The following is a 10,218-nucleotide window of genomic DNA, read 5'->3' as shown; positions in this document are numbered from 1 at the left end:
AGTCCAGGAGTAAGATCAGGAATGTAATTGTCACATTGCTTAAAATTGTCTAAGGGCCCTGGGCTGGGTTTCTACAAAGCTTATTCATGGGATTGTTGGGGCTAGTCGTCCCACTAGAGGGACAACTTCCAGTGATACTGGAGGGTGCACAATTCAAATAAATAATCATACAAATTATGGATATTAAAAATGTAGGTACATACAAGTGTCTTATATCGGTTGAAAGGTTAAATTCTTGGTAATCTAACTGCACTGTCTGATTTACAGTAGCTATTACAGTGAAAACATGCCATGCGATTGTTTGAGGACATTGCCCCACATCAAAATATTTTTCCACCTGCGCAGGTTTCATACATTCACAAATAATGATTAAATATTCACTTACTTTGTCACGACACGCACCTGGTCCCGCGTGACATACTTTTTGAAAATCATCCTCTGATTTGTCATCCCCTAAAATTTGTTTCAACAAGTCAAAATGTGTTTCTATTTACTCCTCAGATAACATTTCAGGGTATCAAACTATAATATTTCTTACAGAAAGAAGTATGTTCAATAGGAAACCGATTTTAGCAGGTGTGTCTTGTCTTCATGGCGCGCCCAAACACAAATTTCCAGGACTGTGTCAAATGAATTGGGCCATGTATCGTGAGATTTTGAGTGAAAACCTCCTTCCATCAGCAAGGGCATTGAAGATGAAACGTGGCTGGGTCTTTCTGCATGACAATGATCCCAAACACACCGCCCGGGCAACGAAGGATGGCTTCGTAAGAAGCATTTCAAGGTCCTGGAGTGGCCTAGCCAGTCTCCAGATCTCAACCCCATAGAAAATCTTTGGAGGGAGTTGAAAGTCCGTGTTGCCCAGCAACTGTCACAAAACATCACTGCTCTAGAGGAGATCTGCATGGAGGAATGGGCCAAAATACCAGCAACAGTGTGTGAAAACCTTGTGAAGACTTACAGAAAACGTTTGACCTCTGTCATTGCCAACAAAGGGTATATAACAAAGTATTGAGATAAACTTTTGTTATTGACCACATACTTATTTTCCACCATAATTTGCAAATAAATTCATTAAAAATCCTACAATGTGATTTTCTGGATTTTCTTTTCTCATTTTGTCTGTCATAGTTGAAGTGTACCTATGATGCAAATTACAGGCCTCTCTCATCTTTTTAAGTGGGAGAACTTCCACAATTGGTGGCTGACTAAATACCTTTTTGCCCCACTGTATCCTGGCTTCATGGCCTGAGCAGCAGGGAGTTAACTTTAGGAATGTCATTCAGGCGGAAATTGAGAAAAAAAAGGGGCTTAGCCCAAAGAAGTCATAAAAGGATCCTTTAGCCATATGATTTAGATTTTTAGGACCCCTGCACTGCAAAGAAATACAATTATAGCAAGTGAAAAATGTTCCAAAATGTTCGCAATAAGTTCAATAATCTTACCAAGCACTGTATGTGTAAGATTATTCAGCTTGTTTTAAGAAAATTGGTCTTGAGTTGTCTAACTTAGATATTAGATTTAATTCTAGGTATTTTGTGATATGAAACTAGCACAACTAGACAGTCAACAAGTTATCATGTAATGCCATCAATGTTGATGATATTAAATCAGGATTGTTTCTCTTGTTTTAATAACCAGTCAACTTACATGGTCTTATTTCAAGAATTTTGGGAGGAGACAAAAAAATAAAATATTCTGCAGTTCATTCTCATTTAATTAAATTTGCTTGCACCATACAGTACACCAGGGCTCTCTAACTGGTGTTCCGTGGGCCAAAGATTTTATATTTGATGTATATATTCTTTGTTGTAATTGGTGGACTCCACTTCAAGTGATTTTAATTTTGGAAATCTGTTCCAAAGTATTCCTATGCATAATAGAGAGAGATCTGCGATTGTATTCAAATGTAAGCAAGGATTGAAATGATTTTGTTTTAGTCAAATATTATATCTGTTTGGACTTCTTGCGGTCAATATGTAGTCTACAAATGACTTGAAATAATGTTCCGGCCCCATGACCATTCGCTCAAGAAAAAAATAGTCCCCCAGCTGAATCTAGTTGATGATCCCTGCAGTACACACACATATAACTAGGAGTCATTAGATACTTTGTGTAGCCCAATCCTGTCACCAAGCTATTACTTCAAAGGAACATAAAGTACTGTATGTGCCATTTCTGTTACAGAAGGTGTAGTACGGGCGGAAATCAAAACAATTTTCCACAATCAGCAGCTCAGTGGCCTGAACAAGATTAGGGACCTCAACTATATAGGACAAACAATATTTATCAAATCACACAGTATTATATGCCTGAATCTCAAAGCAATACAGTGTTGAGATTATGCCAAATATGTCTCTTATCAGTCCAAATTCAGGCATATCACCACTTTTTACAAGGGTAACAATCAAGGACTTCTGATCATACATACAGTACTTGTTAACATTTACAACAAGCCATTTGACAGATACTGTACTCCTTCTATACCAAGGAAATTCCTCACTTTTCCTCACGCTTGCAGATATTGCATATTCTTCACCTCTGACACTGGTCCCAACTCCCACTCATCGGAAAAAATAGGGTGGGGTGAACCATTATCATTCCAACATTTGATTATGTTTGATCAAAGACTTACAGACGTTTCTGAAATCCAGTTTTAAGGGTCCATTGTTTTAAAAAACAATGCTTGGACTCAAACCTCATACACATGATCATTGGACCCAACAATTTAATCTGAGATGGAACACGAATCAAATAATGTTGCTTTTGTGTAATATAATTGTCATGCTTCAAATGCTGCTCAATAAGACATGTCAAGTTTGATACAGTTTGAAGAGTTATAATTGGTGCAAAGATAATCTGAACCATCCCTATCAGTGTCTAATAAAAAAACAAGATTTTAAGGACTGCTTGATTTGATTATAATTTGAAGGTTATAGGGCGTGGTTTATCTCTTACAACTAGTGGAGAGTAAGGGAAACCAAGGATAGCAGTATGTCCAAGTCCAATTGTCCTGAAAGAACTTGGTGCTTCAACACACACCAGTGGCATGTATTCATGGATGCCAAGGGAAACCAGGCTTCCCCAAAAAAATGACGAAGAAAATAATATAAAATATTGTATCTTTCATCTCTGTGTTTCATAATTTTCCTTCAATTCGCATGGGAGCTGAATCTATCTCAACGGAGAAAGCATCCGAGCGAGTGAAACAGTGCTACTCTGTCTGTGTATGTGTAGGCTATCTATCTGATGTTGTCTGGTCCAAAAGAGTATGATATTGTTGCCACCTGAAGCATTGAATGCAAGGGAAGCCAGTGAGCGTTTGGCCTCCCTTAAATAAATAAAAATAAAAATAGAGTTAAACTGAGTGAGCTCAACTGTGAATGGTCCTGGCGCACCAAAAAAAGTGTCAAGGGAAGCCAGTTTGGATTTGGCATCACGCCTATCAAATCGCATCGAGAGCATACGTCATTGACAGAAACAACATGAATTGTTGCATCTCGTTGTGTTGTTCTCCAGCAGCTAGCTAGCTATCTAAAATGGTCCCTTTCCTAAATTAGTCATGGATGGAGATATGGATTTGGACCTGTGGTTTTACTTAATTCTCTGTATCTGCCAATGATCCAACCATTTTTTCAAACATTGTGAGAGGATGGATGTTCAATATGTACAGTGCCTTCGGAAAGTAATCAGACCCCTTGACTTCTTACACATTTTGTTACGGTACAGCCGTATTCTAAAATGGGCTGAATCATGATTTCACCTCATAATGACAAAGCAAAAACATTTTTTTGAAAAAACAGAAATATCATATTTACGTAAGTATTCAGACCCTTTACTCAGTACTTTGCTGAAGCGCCTTTGGCAGCGAATACAGCATAGAGTCTTGGCACACCTGTATTTGGGGAGTTTCTCCTATTCTTCTCAGCAGATTCACTCAAGCTCTGTCAGGTTGGATGGGAAGCATTGCTGCACAGCTATTTTCACGTCTCTCCAGAGATGTTAGATCGAATTCAAGTCTGGGCTCTGACTTGGCCACTCAAGGTTATTGAGACTTGTACCAAAGCCATTCCTGCGTTGTCTTGGCTGTGTGCTTACGGTCGTTGTGTTGTTGGAAGTTGAACCTTCACACCAGTCTGAGGCTCTGGAGCAGGTTTTCATCAAGGATCTCTCTTTACTTTGCTCCATTCATCTTTGCCTTGATCCTGACTAGTCTCCCAGTCCCTGACTCTGAAGAACATCCCCACAGCATGATGCTGCCACCACTATGCTTCACCGTAGGGATAGTACCAGGTTTCCTCCAGACGTGACGCTTGGCATTCAGGCCAAATAGTTCACTCTTGGTTTCATCAGACCAGAGCATCTTGTTTCTCATGGTCTGAGAGTCTTTAGGTGTCTTTAAGCAAACTCCAAGTGGGCTGTCATGTGCCTTTTATGGAGGAGTGGCTACTGTTTGGCCACTCTACCATAAAGGCCTGATTGGTGGAGTGCTGCAGAGATGGTTGTCCTTCTGGAAGGTTCTCCCATCTCCACAAAGGAACTCTGGAGCTCTGTCAGAGTGACCATCGGGTTCTTGGTTACCTCCCTGACGAAGGCCCTTCTCCTCCAATTGCTCAGTTTGGCGGCCAGCTCTAGGAAGAGTCTTGGTGGTTCCAATCTTCTTCCATTTAACCTCTTAGTGATCCCTTCCTGCGATTTGACAACACCCAATGAAATAGTAGTGAGCCAAATTCAAACACAGAAATACTCATAATTATAATTCATAAATCATACAAGTGTTATACATGGGTTTCAAGATTAACTTCCTGTTAATCCAGCCACAGTGTCAGATTTAAAAAATGCTTTACGGCGAAAGCAAACTATGCTATTATCTGAGGATAGCACCCCATTAAACATACACATGAAAATCATAATTCAACCCGCCAGGCACAACTCAAACGTCAGAAATAACATATAATATTACCTTTGAAGATCTTCTTCAGTTGGCACTCCTATATGTCCATTAAACATCACAAATAGTACTTCTGTTTGATAAATTCTGCCGTTATATATCCAAAATGTCCATTTATTTGGCGCGTATGATACAGAAAATACACCGGTTCCAACTCCCGCAGCATGACTACATTATCTAATTAGTTACCTGTAAACTTGATCCAAACATTTCAAACATTTCCTAATCCAACTTTAGGTGTTATTCAACGTAATTAATCCATCAAATTTAAGACGGAATAAACTGTGTTCAATACCGGAGGAAAACATTCTGGAGGGTGTTTTCAGGTCACGCGCCTCAACCACAACAGTACACTTCACTCGGCTCCCGTTCTGAACAGGGCTACTTCTTCATTCCTCAAAGGAAAAACATCAACCAATTTCTAAAGACTGTTGACATCTAGTGGAAGCGATAGGAACTGCAAGCAACTGAATTCTGAAATTATTGAAAAGAGATGGTTTGTCCTCTCGGTTTTGCCTGCCAAATAAGTTATGTTATACTCACAGACATCATTCAAACTGTTTTAGAAACTTCAGAGTGTTTTCTATCCAAATCTAGTAATAACAGCTTCTGGGCCTGAGTAGCAGGCAGTTTACTTTGGCCACACTTTTCATCCGGATGTGAAAATAGTGCCCCCTAGCCTTAAGAAGTTTTAAGAATGATTGAGGCCACTGTGTTCTTGGGGACCTTGAATGCTACAGACATTTTTTGGTACGCTTCCTCAGATCTGTGCCTCGACACAATTCTGTCTCGGAGCTCTACGGACAATTCCTTCGACCTCATGGCATGCATGGCATGCACTGTCAACTGTGGGACCTTATATAGACAAGTGTGTACCTTTCCAAATCATGTCCAATCAATTGAAAATTCCACAGAAGGACACCAATCAAGTTGTAGAAACATCTCAAGGATGATCAATGGAAACAAGATGCACCTGGGCTCAATTTCGAGTCTCATAGCAAATGGTCTGAACACTTACGTAAATAAGGTGTTTCTGTTTGCTAGATTTTGTAACTTCGCAAAAAATTCTATACACCAGTTTTCACTTTGTCATATGGGGTTATTGTGTGTACTGTAGATTACTGAGGTTTGTTTTTTTTCTTATCCATTTTAGAATAAGGCTGTAACGTAACAAAATGTGGAAGACGTCAAGCGGTCTGAATACTTTCCGAATGCACTGTATAATTATGATGTTCATAATGCTTCTTCACAGTGTCAAAGTGTATTTTCATAGTCCAAGTAAAGTGACACAGTATGGTCATAATGCTTCATGACAGTGTCATACATTGTTTTTTCTTCAAGTAATTTTAAGCATGATGAAAAAAACATGACTTTAAAGAATTCATTACAACAAAAACAAAGGATTTAAAAGACTGACTTTCAAACGAAAGGAAACTTCTTGTCAGTCAAAAAACACATTTTTAAAAATGTGGAATTTGACAAAAAAAAAAGTATCAATAGCATTTTTTGCACCATAAGGCTTTTTGGCTGGATCTTCAGTCAGCCTATGTGTCTTAACCAGCCATAAAATAGCTCAATATATGTCACAACAGGTGTAAATATATGAGTCATGACAATGTTATGACCATATTAGGATTGTTTATGACACGTTATGTCAGCTGTTATGGCATTTTATGACATGGTTATGACATTGGTACCAAAATAATAATCAAAAGGAAGTATGTTTTTCAGTGTCTGTCCTATATCTGAGTTATATAAGAAAGCTCAAGAAATAATTTGCATTTATTTTGACCCTTATTTAACCCCTTTACATTTTTGAGGCACTTAAGTACTTCCATATGTTTTTTTTAAAACTGGTACTGGGCTACCAGTACCAGACGAGTTGGAATCTTAGAATAAATGTGGTCACAGTTGCTTCTTGTTAAAGGGGCACCAGATAGTGTTAGTTTGCTAACATTAGATATCCTTTTCCTCCATTTCTGAGTGGCTATTTCTTTCTAGCTGTCAAAATAAGTGAGCTATATTTTGCTTGTGTACTGCCATATGTTGATAATATAGCTACATGTGTCACTGGTATGGGCTAGTGAATATCCTGAACCTAGCCAGTAAGACTGTAATGAATTCTTCCGAAGAGGAGAGGCGAAACGGATCAGAGGACCAATATACATGCGGCGTGGTAAGTGTCCATGGTTCTTTTTAATATGTTAAGGTACACATGAACAACTGACTACAAAAAACAAGAAATGTGAAAACTCAAAACAGTCCTATCTGGTGCAATCACAGAGACAGGAACAATCACCCACAAACACACAGTGAAACCCAGGCTACCTAAGTATGATTCTCAATCAGAGACAACTAATGACACCTGCCTCTGATTGAGAACCATACTAGGCCGAAACATAGAAATACCCAAATCATAGAAAAACAAACATAGACTGCCCACCCAACTCACGCCCTGACCATACTAACTAAATACAAAACACAGGAAATAAAGGTCAGAACGTGACAAAGACAGTGATAGCCACAAGCTAAAACCAGGAAGAAATGGAGGAGAGAATGAACTTTCGGTTTCATCTGCTGCTGGCTTGCTATTGTCACTCAGGTACATCTTTCCATATGTAAATTATGAAAATAGATTTTCATTCTTTAAGATTGTAATTGTGTTTATATGTTGTGAATAATGTAGAAAAGTCCTCATAGCCATTTTTTATACTTCTATACTAAAAAGTGAAGTGCCACTTGGTGTGCACCAATTTATCATGTATAGTAGACTACAGGCAATATGTCCTAACACCATGTGAATCATAGAAATTACGATCTTGCAACTTGGTCTTTTCGGCAGTCTTCATGGTTTTTATATGCGGGGAGCATAAATTGTACAATCTTAAACTAACAAAGAATTTTTAAAGTTAGAACCCATGTATATCAGCTACCACAACTTTGTAAGTATGCTTGGGGTCATTGTCCATTTGGAAGACCCATTTATGACCAAGCTTCAACTTCCAGAATGATGTCTTGAGATGTTGCTTCAATATATCCACCTAATTTACCTATCCCATGATGTCATCTATTTTGTGAAGTACACCAGTCCCTCCTGCAGCAAAGCACCCCCACAACATGATGCTGCCACCCCCGTGCTTCACGGTTGGGATGGTGTTCTTCGGCTTGCAAGCGTCCTCCTTTTTCCTCCAAACATTACAATGGTCATTATGATCAAACAGTTGTATTTTCATGTCATCAGACCAGAGGACATTTCTCCAAAAAGTACGATCTTTGTCCCCATGTGCAGTTGCAAAATGTACTCTGGCTTTTTTATGGCAGTTTTGGAGCAGTGGCTTCTTCCTTGCTAAGCGGCCTTTCAGGTTATGTCGATATAGGACTCGTTTTACTGTGGATATAGATACTTTTGTACCTGTTTCCACCAGCATCTTCACAAGGTCCTTTGCTGTTGTTCTGGGATTGATTTGCACTTTTCGCACCAAAGTGCGTTCATTTATAGGAGACACAACGCATCTCCTTCCTGAGCGGTATGACGGTTGCATGGCCCCATGGTGTTTATACTTGGGTACTATTGTTTGTACAGATGAATGTGGTACCTTCAGGCTTTGGAAATTGCTCCTAACCGACTTGCCAAAACTCTAGTTTGTTAACAAGAAATTTGGGAAGTGGTTGAAAAACAAGTTTTAATGACTCCAACCTAACTGTTTGTAAACTTCTGACTCAACTGTGTATATATATAGATATATATTTATTTTTGTTGTCTATAATTATCCATTTTGTAGCCTGGATGACGCAACTCAAGTGACTCACATTGCAGGGAGAGTTGCTACACACTGGTCTGAACTGGAAGCCGTTGTAATTGCAGTATTCGTTCAAAAATTCACCAATGCATTGATTGCAACTCTCAAATGGGGGGTGAAGACCTCTTGTTATTTGGATTTGAAAATCCACCAGTTGTAATGGAAGGGGGCAGTGATCCAGGCTGTGTGTGTGTGTGTGTGTGTGTGTGTGTGTGTGTGTGTGTGTGTGTGTGTGTGTGTGTGTGTGTGTGTGTGTGTGTGTGTGTGTGTGTGTGTGTGTGTGTGTGTGTGTGTGTGTGTGTGTGTGTGTGTGTGTGTGTGTGTGTGTGTGTGTGTGTGTGTGTGTGTGTGTGTGTGTGTGTGTGTGTGTGTGTGTGTGTGTGTGTGTGTGTGTGTGTGTGTGTGTGTGTGTGTGTACAGAGCAACCTCAAAACAGCCTTTCCAGACTGAAGTCAGGAGGACTTTGAGTTACGTGTTGGCCAGACTACCCTTTTTGTTCACTCTTGCATACTGTCAGGAAACATAGTAACACATCTGGTAGTTAAAAAGGCCTTACTGTAAAAGTTATATGATCATATCTGCGTGTTGTATTATATTACTTTATGCATATTGAAATGATTATTGTATCACAACACATCTCTTCTGTAGAAATACCATGTGAGAAGTAGTTCTCACCCACAACATAGAACAGATGTATAACAAATCCTCGTAGGTATTCTGAGCAGCAACCCGGAGATGTACCTCTATTTCCATGTTTAGCCTATTTCGTGTAACGTTTTGACAGAGGCAGCTTTTATATATTGACATTGAAGGCTTCTCCTTGGTACTTTTAATTGCAATACACTCATGTGTGTGATATGTATTCGTTGTACATTTTTCCAATATACAATGTGCAAATAGAGTATAGACTTCCCTTATTTATGGTACCTGACATATGACCGTGGCTAGTCACGATGAGTGTGTATGTATGTGAGCATTTGTGTGAGCTTTTGTGAGGAAAAGTGTAATGCGCACAAAAATCACACTTTATCAGCTGCATCATTTTAGGATTATGCATTTTATATAACGGCTGATACTGCTCTATCATATTGAAATACTCTTAATATTCCGACCAGAGTGACTCATTCCAGGTGATTCAAGGTCATCTACAGTTCAGGAGGATTCATCACTTGGCAGCCAGAGAACCAGATGCTTGCTAATATAATTGTAATACACTTGAGAGGATGAGCCCACAGGTCATATAAAGAAACACTTACACACACAAGATGAAAATGTGCCTCAAATTGATCATTACTCCGGCTGAGGCATGGGAAATAATATCGGCAAAATAAGTCCAATAACAAAAGGCATTCATGTGGTCTGAAATGCGACTGTTGCCTGGACAGTTCGACTGGAACAAGAACATAGGCCCAAGATTAAACAGGGTGTATTATGGGTCAAACAAAAGTGAACTTTTCCAAAAGAGAG

The sequence above is a fragment of the Oncorhynchus gorbuscha genome, linkage group LG01, assembly GCF_021184085.1.
Source record: "Oncorhynchus gorbuscha isolate QuinsamMale2020 ecotype Even-year linkage group LG01, OgorEven_v1.0, whole genome shotgun sequence".
Taxonomy (NCBI): Eukaryota; Metazoa; Chordata; class Actinopteri; order Salmoniformes; family Salmonidae; genus Oncorhynchus; species Oncorhynchus gorbuscha.
The sequence above is the reverse complement of the archived record's forward strand: the minus strand, read 5'-3'. Positions refer to the sequence as shown.